Source organism: Helianthus annuus, chromosome 15, assembly GCF_002127325.2.
Source record: "Helianthus annuus cultivar XRQ/B chromosome 15, HanXRQr2.0-SUNRISE, whole genome shotgun sequence".
NCBI lineage: Eukaryota > Viridiplantae > Streptophyta > Magnoliopsida > Asterales > Asteraceae > Helianthus > Helianthus annuus.
The window spans coordinates 137,243,024-137,254,155 of record NC_035447.2 but is presented as its reverse complement, the minus strand read 5'-3'; the positions used below and the strand labels follow the sequence as shown (position 1 = coordinate 137,254,155).

Here is an 11,132-nt window from a genome sequence, read left to right as displayed (position 1 = left end):
TGTTATGTTTGATTGTTAGACTTGATTTGGAGTTAGGGTTCTTGAGAAAAACACTTAAAGTATACATGGTTGATCGATTATTGTATTATCATATTTCTTAGAATAGTGTTGATTGATTGATAATCAGTTTGGAAAACTTGGAAACTTTGAGAAAACGTAACTGATATTTACCGAAAGATGTAGTTATTCGAAACATAGTTGTGACCGAAGGATAGCTTTGACCGAACCATAGTAGTGTTGACCGAAGGATAGCATTGACCGAAAGATGACACTGGTTCGAAACATAACATTCGGTCCGAAAGATAACTATGATAACTGTTTGTCGAAAGATCACTAATGTGTCGAAAGATAAGAGTGGATCGAAAGATATATGGTTATGAACATACTTTGAATGATTGAATGTATGCTTGATTTATTTGGCATGCCATGTTTGGGGATGAATGTTAACATTGGTATTCGTGTACACTAGCTGATGATTTGATGTGAAACAATACGTGTTGTGCCGATATGCAAACTGACTGTTATGTGAACATTAAATTGCATGCGTATCATTGCGAACATGAACTGATTTGTTATACGTGCATACAATAGGACGTGATTAATTACTTGTGAGTGCATAACCTAGCATACCGAGCAAACCAAGGTGAGTTCACACAGCCAAGGCATGGGTTCCCAGGGTGGGAATGGGTTGGATGATTGTTTGTGCATGCTTAAATGATACTTGTCGAACTGCCTTCGCACACACCCTGGTCGGTAAAGACTATGGTCGCGAACGAACTACTCAACTGCCTTCGCACACACCCTGGTCGGTAAAGACTATGGTCGCGAACTGATCAATTGCCTTCGCACACACCCTGGTCGGTAAAGACTACGGTCGCGAACTAACGAACCTAATCTTCGCACACATGCCTGTGAGGCCGCGATGGAACTGATACGATATGAAACTTAATTGAACAAACGCACTATTACCCAAACTAAACTATTAACTGTGAACTCGCTCAACTAGTTTGTTGATTATCTGCTGCATGCCTTGCAGGACCTTAGGTACATATTGGAGCTTGCACAAGGAAGGAGCAGGTCGTTGTGGGAATTGGATCGCGAACGTTAATTGAACTCATAACTACATTTGAGAATTTTATTACTATGCTTCCGCTACTTAAATAATGTTTGGTTTTGAAATATCAGTCATATCTTTATGAATTGTATTAACTACTTTTGATTATTAAATACTATGTTTGATATGATTGATGGCTTGATCCTGGTCATGTCACGCCTCCAAGCGGTGGTACTCCGCGTGTGGGATTTTGGGGGTGTGACATAATGAATCCCTTATCCAGTAGCTCCTGAAGCTGCCTCGACAACTCTTGCATCTCGGAAGGCGCAAGTCGATAAGGTGCCTTGGCTACAAGTGTGGCGCCTGGAACCAAATCAATATGGAATTCGACTTGTCGTTGGGGCGGTAATCCTGGCAAGTCTTCGGGGAAGACTTCAGGATATTCCCTTACCACCGGGATATCTTCCAGCTTCGGCTCTTCGGCTTCTTTATCAACAACGTGAGCCAAAAAGGCCACATATCCTTTCCACAACAACTTTCGTGCTTTCAAGCAACTGACAATCCGCAGAGGCGTATCATGCTTTTCTCCGTGAACTACAATCGTCTCTCCATTCGTTGTCGGAATACGCATAATCTTCTCATGACATACGATCTCAGCTCGGTTACTCGACAACCAATCCATTCCAACCACTACGTCGAAACTTCCCAACTCAACATGCTGCAAACCAAGTGTAAACTCATGCTTTCCAAGTTCTATTGCACAACCTCTAATTACTTCGTTTGCTTCTACTAGCTTCCCATTAGCTAGTTCTATCGAGTACGGAATTTCAAACTTACTGGCAACTAACCCTAGTATATTCATAAACTCTAGGGATACGAAGCTATAGTTGGCACCAGTATCAAATAGCACAGATGCAAAATGTTGATTGATAGGGAACGTACTAGTGACTACGTTCGGATCTTGACGAGCTTCCCTAGCCCCAATGTTGAAGACTCTTCCTTGAGCTTGATTGCTCTTCGGGCAATCCCTTTTGAAATGCCCAACATCACCACAACAAAAACAACCTTGGCCTCGACCATTCCCATTTCCATTTCCATTTCCGCCCTGGTTGTTGTTTGCTCCACGGTTTCCGTTCCCAGCTTGATTTCCAGAACCACCACGATTTCCATTTCCAGCGAAATTTCCATTTCCTCCTTGATTGCGGTTCCCATTCTGATTCCCATTACCATTACGGTTTCCATTACCATTTCCACCAGATCCTCCATTCAGTCGTCCAGCATCGTACCAGCACGCCTCCCTGGCATGCCCTACCTTGCCACAGTTCTCACATTTCCCATACCTACATCGCCCTGTGTGATGATGCTGACAAATATCACACTTGGGCACGGTGCCCATGTAACCTTTCCCTTTGTTCTCAGAACTTGCAGCACCAGTCCTGACCTCGGCTGGTGGGTTAGCATCTAGCATCTCTTCTCTTGTTACCACTGTTGTTGTTTCCTTGGGTACCCTTCTTAAAATTCGAAAACTTCCTATTGTTCTCTCTTGATGACTCATCATGAGTCTCCTTCTTCTTTCCCTCAGAGATTGAAAACTTGTTCAACCTAATTGCTTCTTCAGTCAATGCCACTCTCAAATCATTGGCTTCAGTGATCGTTGGTGGCTTGGAAGTAGTCACCATGCTCATAATTTGGGGTGCCGATCCCCAAATGAAACGTTCAACTCGCTTGAATTCTGGCACTACCATGTAGGGGACAACACGAGACAGGTCATGGAATCTCTGTACATACTCAGCAATCTTAGGTCCATCCATTTTCAGATTCCAGAACTCGGTTTCCAACTTCTGAATCTCTGCCCTTGAACAGTACTTCTTGCGCATCAGTTCTTTCATCTCATCCCAAGTCATACCATACGCTGCAGCCTCACCTAGAGTCTGAACCTGGAGGTTCCACCACGACAGAGCTCCATCTAGGAATAGTCCAGAAATGTAAGTGACTTGGTGCTCTGGTGCACACTTGCTCATTCGCAGCATATAATCTATTTTCTCAGCCCATCTTACGAAAGCTACAACACCTCCAGTGCCGTCAAAGTTCAGAGGCTTGTAGTCAAGGAACTGCTTGTAAGTACAGCCTGTACAAGCAACATCATTCACAGCAAGCATTAGCAAACGCACATGGAAATGTCCAAACGTATCGTAATGTGTCTTAAGTGACTTAAACATTACCGTGAGATGGGTCATTTCCTGAGGTACCTCCGCTGTGGTCAGAGCGTAGGGCCTCATGTTGTGCGATTGCCTGTGAAATCCGTTCATGCAGTTCTGCCTCTGTTGTGGGCAACTAAGTGTTCCTTCGAGAAGGCATCTTCTATAAAGAAGATTATATAGGTCAGGTCGTATTCGTATGATAAATATATAGTATGTATACGTAATAGTATTCCTTATAGCAAGCAAGTATATGGCATCACAATTACTGCACAAACATGAAATTCAACAACGTATTTAATGAGAACATTACGATTGAGCTTTCATTAATCATCGACCACAAATATTGTTACATGTTATACAAAAGTATCGTATCAAAAGGGAACACAGGGTCACACTACCCTTGTCCAAAATGTCTATCAGTCTACAACAGTCATACAATCAAAAGGTGATCTCCAAAAGGCTTCACTAGCTCAGCTCAATAGTGGTGCTCTCATCAAAAGCAAGCTACCTATATAAAACCAAAAACCGGCTATGCTGATGGTGGTTGATGTGTGTAAAATGCAACATATAAATTACATCAAATGAGACATAAAACTAACCCTTTTTAAGTACTAACTAGTCGTTTACCCGCGCGATGCGGCGGGAAACATATTACTTAGGTTGGTGAGTTTAGGGCTATCTACAGGGCGGTCCGGTTTGGTTTTGAGCCATACCCAAAATCAAATTCGTGATGCAACGGAAAACACAACACTTGCTAATATTCTAATGGTGTGCATGAGAAGGTTCGGTTCAGTTCAGTTGGGTCATAACGAAAATCTAAATTTTCGGTTAAGGTAGTTCAAAACCGGTCATCGGGATTTAAAGAGTTTTAAAAGGATGTAAACAAACTGAACTGCGCCAAGCCAACAAAAGCACAACCATAAGCTCAATACTAATCAAACCGATATGCCTTGCATTGTTTTTCCTAACAAGCTTAAACGTTCAACTCAACTTTTGTTTAACAAGCTAAAACGTCCAACTCAACTCAGAAAAACCAAAGTTTTTCTTAACAAGCAAAAAACCTTCCGCTAACTTGTTTTTCTTAACAAGCTAAGAGTTTAAACTAAGTCACACTGCATTATTATTATGTTTGTAATCTAAAATGATGAGTTTTCAGCTCGGTTTGGTTAAAAAATAGCTAACTTTTCAAACTGAAGTTGAAGTTAACTAATCGAACCAATTATAACCAACACCAATTCCAGTTGGCATGCACATGTAGAATATTCACGGCCATGATGTTCTCTGTTCAAACAAAATAGATAGTTGGTAATGTGTTCAATAGGCTCCGTTCACAACATGCAGCTTTAATACGGGCCAGGTTATCCTTTTGTAAAAGAAAAACAACTTTCATAAATCTCATGTAAAAAATAAACTTTTGTTTTTTTCTAGTCTTGCATAATTACCAAGTTAACAGGTCAGGGAATGTAACAGTAGTATGTAATATTCTTTTTGCTATTATAAAAAAGAATGAAACCTCTTTTCAAAAATTGTACGTTTCGGCCATAAAAAACAGATCATTTAGCTTCTTATTTTTATTGGTTACATTATTTTATCTTTTATTAATCCTTTGAACATAACTGTAATATTTTACTAAAATTACTCAAACTATTCTAAGTTTTTTTTTTTTTTTTTTTAACAAACCAAACCAAATAGTGTATTATAAACAAACACAATACGATTACAAACTAATGACAGGTAGACGAGCAACAAGCTGCCCCGCTACCCCTTTCTGAATAGCAAACCCTACCCTGCTAAACACAAAATTCTACCCCTTAACATGTGCGGTGTTACTGCTTACCACCTGTTGAACCCGCTTTAGGAACCGCACCGCGTTAGGGGCGAGAGCGCCATATGTCATATATGTTCAACCCAAAGTTGTTAATAAAACGAAATATTGATTAAACCATATGTCATATATGTTCAACCCAAAGTTGTTAATAAAACGATTGTTACATCATTTGTTAACCTACATTAAAGCATTCGCAATTGATCTTCCATCTCTATCTTTATAATTATACTAAAAAAATTATCTTTTCTCGCTTCTTTTCAATTAAATAATATTTTTTTTATACTTTTATCTTTTCTCCACTCACAAACACATTTTAAAATATTAAAAGATAGTGGGTGAAGAAATATTTTCTTCTAATTTATTGATAAAAAGTAGCATTTCTTTCTTCTCCACTCACAACTACTTACAACCATTCTATATAATATAAAGGCCCCACTCATATAAATTTAAAAGCTCCAATGTGAATGCTGGTAGATCAGGTTGTTTAAAAAATAATAAAGTCATTATCATCATATATTTTGCCTGATTAAGCAATCCAATATCAAATAATGGATATTTGATTTAGCACAAATAAATCTGAACCCAATAGTGTATATGTTCAAAGCGAAGTTACATTCATTACATAATATGCGTACATACTGGTCTCCATGATCCACAAGAAAACCTTTCCTTTGCAAGCCTGTCATATATAGTCACATACTATAAGTATGGTATAAGTATGGGTATAGTGTGTGTGTCTAGCGGAAAAAGAATCAAGAATAAATAGATGCCAACTCGACCCATGTTCTTTTAGACCAGATCAATTGAGATGGAAAAAACGTACCTGGGAAGAGAACCGCAAAATCATCGGCTTTTTCTAAGGGTTCATTGATGGGTAAAGCGGCAATCGACTCGGTCTATATTTTGACCGAGCAAAGCTGAGGAAGGATACATGGGGGTTCCATTCCAATCTATGAATCATTTTAATTCTTTTTAGTCACCTGGATTAAGAGAATTTAAACATGAATAAATAACTCAGAAAATTCGACTTATGAAGAAACTAACATAATGATAAATATTGATTCATGAATATGGCAGTTACTTTCTATTTGCTCCTAAGAGAACCGCAACCCACCCGACAGTCGTCAAGCCCCTAAAGTTCATGTAAGTCAATGCAATGGTCAAACCGATTACCGCTAGGATTCGCGGATACCCGTCGCATAAAGCCGGGATACCTGATTTCAAATAATCAAGAAACAGAACCAGGTGTAATGCGTTAATGACGACCCCACTAAGCCATTTCATCCAACCTTGTTGAAACCCCCAATACTGGCCTAACGCAGACGACACCCAAACCACATAACCACCGTCTTCCGGAAACATCGTGCCCATTTCGGCAGTTATTAAAGCTTCGGGTACACTCCATATAGGAAGACTAAGAACTCGATAAGTGCTAAAAGCGGGCCGGCTGCCTTAACGCTATCCTCGACACCAAACGGGCCCCCAGATACCTCGTAGAATATGAGAAAAATTAGGGGCAGAAGCGAGATTTTTTTGTAACTGTGACCGGGATTGGTTCTAGGAGAATGTTGTTCTTCGTTGATCCCTGCGTATTCTACGTTATATCTGCCCATGGGTATGGATGTTTGTTTGTTAGTTTAAAGCTAACCAGACCGATCATTGCTATTTCTTGCTTTCTCGGGTTGGTCAACGACATTGGTTGACTTTTCCATGTTTTCGACACTCTTCTTTGCCTTTTCATGGCCCAGCATGAGAATCCAGTCATAAAGACTGAGAAAATTGGTGGTGACCAGAAAAAAGAAAGGGCTTTTTGTTTTCCCCCTTCAATCCAAGGTTATGGGATCAAGATACTCGTATCTTTGGATGGGTTTGGCTAAAGAAAACGGGTGGCATGTTTGTCTTAATGCAAATGCATTAGGAGCTAAAGATATGGAGACACTCGGTCTCTCTCTTTTCCAGCCTGATTTCCTAATCTGTTCATCTTACAAGGTTTTCGAAAAAAACCCGTCTGGATTCAGATGTCTTTTTATTAAAAAATCAACATCATTGGTGCTTAAAAACGCTAATACCAATGCTGGACTGGTTAATATCGTTGAAGCTTCTAACCGGCCATTATACCTCCAAGCATTAGGGAGTATACTGTCTTATCATCATCATCAGTATCGAATCAAGAAACACTTGAAATACATGAAATTGGTGACAGAAAAGATGAACTATCGTTTCTTGACATCAAATCAAGAAAAAAAGAAAGGAGCAGTAGTGGGAATATAGAGTTTAGGGGATTAGATAATGCAGATTCATTAGGTTTGGTACTGATTAGCAGGGTAAGGTACATAGTGAACTGGCTAGTGAATGCATTTTGGGAGTCTAAAACACCCACATCCGGAAAACCGGGGGGGGGGGGGCTTTGGTTAGGATTTATGGGCCAAAAGTGAGGGTGGACCGAGGGCCGGTGGTACTGAATGACCACTCCACATCATTTATACAGGCTCTTCTTTACAGGCAAAAAACGATTTCCTCTCATCATTTACAGGCTCTTCTTTATCTGCAATATATTTGTAATCGACTATGAACAACTTATAATACCAAATTATTTTCTTGATAGTTCTAACCCTTTTGCCTATTTGACATGTTTAGAATTCAAAGAAACTCAAATTGACCCATGGATTAAAATTCACTTACAGGCGCATTGAAACTTCTGCCAGTTCCGGTTGAACTTTAAAGTATTCATTTTTGACGAATGAAGCAGCTTTATCAGCATAATCTGAATTCACAAATGCAACACAACACCCTCGGAACCCAGCTCCACTGAACCGCGCTCCATAAACACCAAGGGCTTTTAAAAGTATCTCCTATAGTTGGATTAGTGGTTCACATCCTAAAAACAAAATTTTCATAAATTGTTAAAAATTTGGATTGTTTATGGACCCAAAAAAACTAACAGCACGATTACATATTACAAAAAGTATTCTAGGAAGACGTACCACATTCGTAGTTGTGTATTGAACTTAACCCGGAGGCCGACATAAGCTTTCCAAGCTCTTCAAAATTGCCACAACTCCATGCCTCTAAGCCTAAAGCCAAATAAATAATTAAACACTGAGTAGAAAATTCAACAAGGAAATGAAATCATAACCTTGTTGAAATCGAATTTCATGAAAAAAATAACCTTTAATAACACGCGTATTCTCAGAGAAATAATGTTCTGCTCTTCTAGCTAGATCCGGTTCTAATTTGGACTGCAGAACAGAATACATACATTAATTAGAAAAATAACTATTGCAGCATGCATTAGTTAATGTTTGATCATATGAACTACAAAAGAATGAAAAAGATTCCTTAGTAAATTTCATATTCACCCTAAACATTGCTTATGAAAATTAAATGATGAAATTCAAAGATTATTTTGTGTAACTCCATAATCATGAAGAGCTTGAACAAACTTATCAGAGGTAAAAGGCCAAAGCCCGAGAATGTGAGCACATGTCACATTAAATTGTGTTGATTAAACAAAAAAAAAAGACTCGAAAGCTTAACCTAAAACTTCGATGGAAACCCAGTTCGTTGGAGCCATTCTTCCTTTTTTTTTATGAAAATATCGAGACATCTCAACCTCTTGTTTGTTCTATTGTAGCCCCCTAACAACAAATGGTGGTCTATTGCAGTTAATGCCACAAGAATGCGTACCCTAAGATTGTCTTACAATCTTGAAACTCGAATATTAACACGATAATAGAGAGACACTTACAAGTCTCCGGCAGCTAATTCGAAGAGATGAAAGTGATAAACAACAATTTCTTCAAATCCTCACCAACCAGTGGAACAAAGTCCTTGATGACCATAGAGGAAGAACATCATTTGTTGAGACGCAAGAACCACCACCACATCCATAAGCAATAACAAAGATGAGCAAACCAAGGTTAGGGATTCAGAACCGTACGGTGAATCGCCCGTAAGCATCTAGATCTAAGAACCATTTCGAATGAGAAAACCCTAGATCTGAACCAACACTGAACAAGAGTAATGATACTGTCAAAGTGAAAATTGTAGATCTAAACTAGAACAGAACAAGAATGACTAATTGGGGACTCAAGAGTTCAATATAAAGGAATATTTTCATACCTGTCAGTGGTGGATGGCTGGTGAAGAACGACTGGAGATGAAAAACGGTTGTTGCTGTAGAGAGAGAATGGGCGGTGTAATGAAAAGCCGTGTATAGGTTTTGTGGAGCCAAAATCCTGTTTCAAAATTCAAAACCAGAGCCAAATGCCACCTATTTTCTCCCTCTTTCTAACATTTGCTCGCTCTCTCTTTGCAAACCCATATTTGTTCCAGATCTAGCATCTAATTTCCATTATACTATGACACCATTTTGTGATTTTAGGGTTTTTTCTTGAACAAGATGAAAGAGAACTCGGAGGAGAGAGAGAGAAATGAGAGAAGGATGTGAATTTCAAAATTCAGAAGAAAAAAAGGATGGAGCCATAATCGAATTTCAAAATTCAAAAGAACAAAATGTTCCCGCCTGCATGTGTTGAAAAGGTTTTAAAGGACTTTCAACACATTTGTGCTTAAGATGCTTGTACAATGTGCTTGAAATGCTTGTACAATGGCAAATGACCATTTCTGCCCTTCCTATATGCTTATTAAAGTAGTATAGATGTTGGAAAAAGAGTGTTTTTGTCTTCCTTTTGAATTTTCAGGATTAAATGAGCTCAAATTAACAAAAGAAGCAAAAAGGCAGCTAAATCTAACATAAATACAAGAAAAGAAACATAAGTGGATTGCCCGACCCCTCGACAGCATCCTCCCAAGCAAAACAGAGAAGACAGAAGACTGAACACGCCCCGTGCTCAGCCAGCACGGGGCCGTGCCCAAGAAGCAGTAGAAAAGACAAACCTGTAGAAGCTTCCATTGCCCACCACGGGACCGTGCCCAGTGAACACGGGGGCGTGGCGAAAGTACTGCAGGCACATTAATTGTAATTGCGAATTACAATTAATGAGGAGAGAGATTGTCAGACGGGCACGGGGCCGTGTGCAGCGGACACGGGGCCGTGCCCAGGCTTCTGTTCAGCCTATAAATAGGAGTGCTTCGCTTCATTGCAACTCATCCCTTGGCACACCACCTCTCTCACACTTAATCCACCACCCACCACCACCATAACACCATCATCCACCACCATCATCCATTGTCCATCATAGAGTGTGTAAGTCGTCTCGGGATCCAAGATTGATCGTAAGAGTTCTTAACAATCAAGGCCATGTTTTCCTAAGTCTCTTACATCACTTGGTGAAGACAAGTGTTTAGTATAATACTTTTTATTTTTAATCTTTTGCACTTTTTAATTGGTTTTGTATTAATGACTTTAATAACTAGTTGCTTATGTTGAAGGTGACTTTTCCTTATCGTTTGTCCGTGGTGTCTTGGCATTATTTTTACTGTGTATATAAAATAAAAGATTTTCACCATTCATATCTCCACGGTCTATATGGAGGTATGTTGGCTACCTGGTCGGGGGTTAAGGGAACGGTTTGGTAAGGGTCTTGCCCTTGTTCAGCGTTTAGAGGTCTGCAAGGGACCTGGGTCAAATTTAGTAGGATCTCCTTCAATACCCATAGGTATTGGATGGCGGGGATCCAAACTCTTTGACCCCCTCATAAGTTAACTACTATAAATATTATAACCCGGCTATTTAGGACTGTATCCCTGCTGACTCAGACTACTTAGTCGAGGGTAACGTCACCTCCAAAAGAGGGGCCTACCATAATTTGCATTAATAACTTAATTCATTATCTTTCAATAATCCGACCCTTTAGGATTGTATCCTTGCTGACTCAAACTACTGGGTTGAGGGTAACGTCGCCTTCAAAAGAGGGGCCTACTACAATAACTAAGATAATCTCTTAAACAAGTGCAAAAGTGCGAAAATAATCAAAGGTTATACTAATACACGAGTCGGATCCAAGTGATTCATCTTGTCTATCTGTTTTTATTTTTATTTTTATCTTTCAGCATTTAGTTAGTTTTTATTTTCTTAGTTTAAAAA

The 11,132-nt window shown here is 39.4% G+C and overlaps 1 pseudogene; it reads right to left on the bottom strand.

Annotated features, from left to right (window-relative positions):
* Positions 1 to 6,160: 6,160 nt before the first annotated feature.
* LOC118487537 lies at positions 6,161 to 6,712 on the bottom strand (annotated as a pseudogene).
* Between the last annotated feature and the right edge of the window lie 4,420 nt (positions 6,713 to 11,132).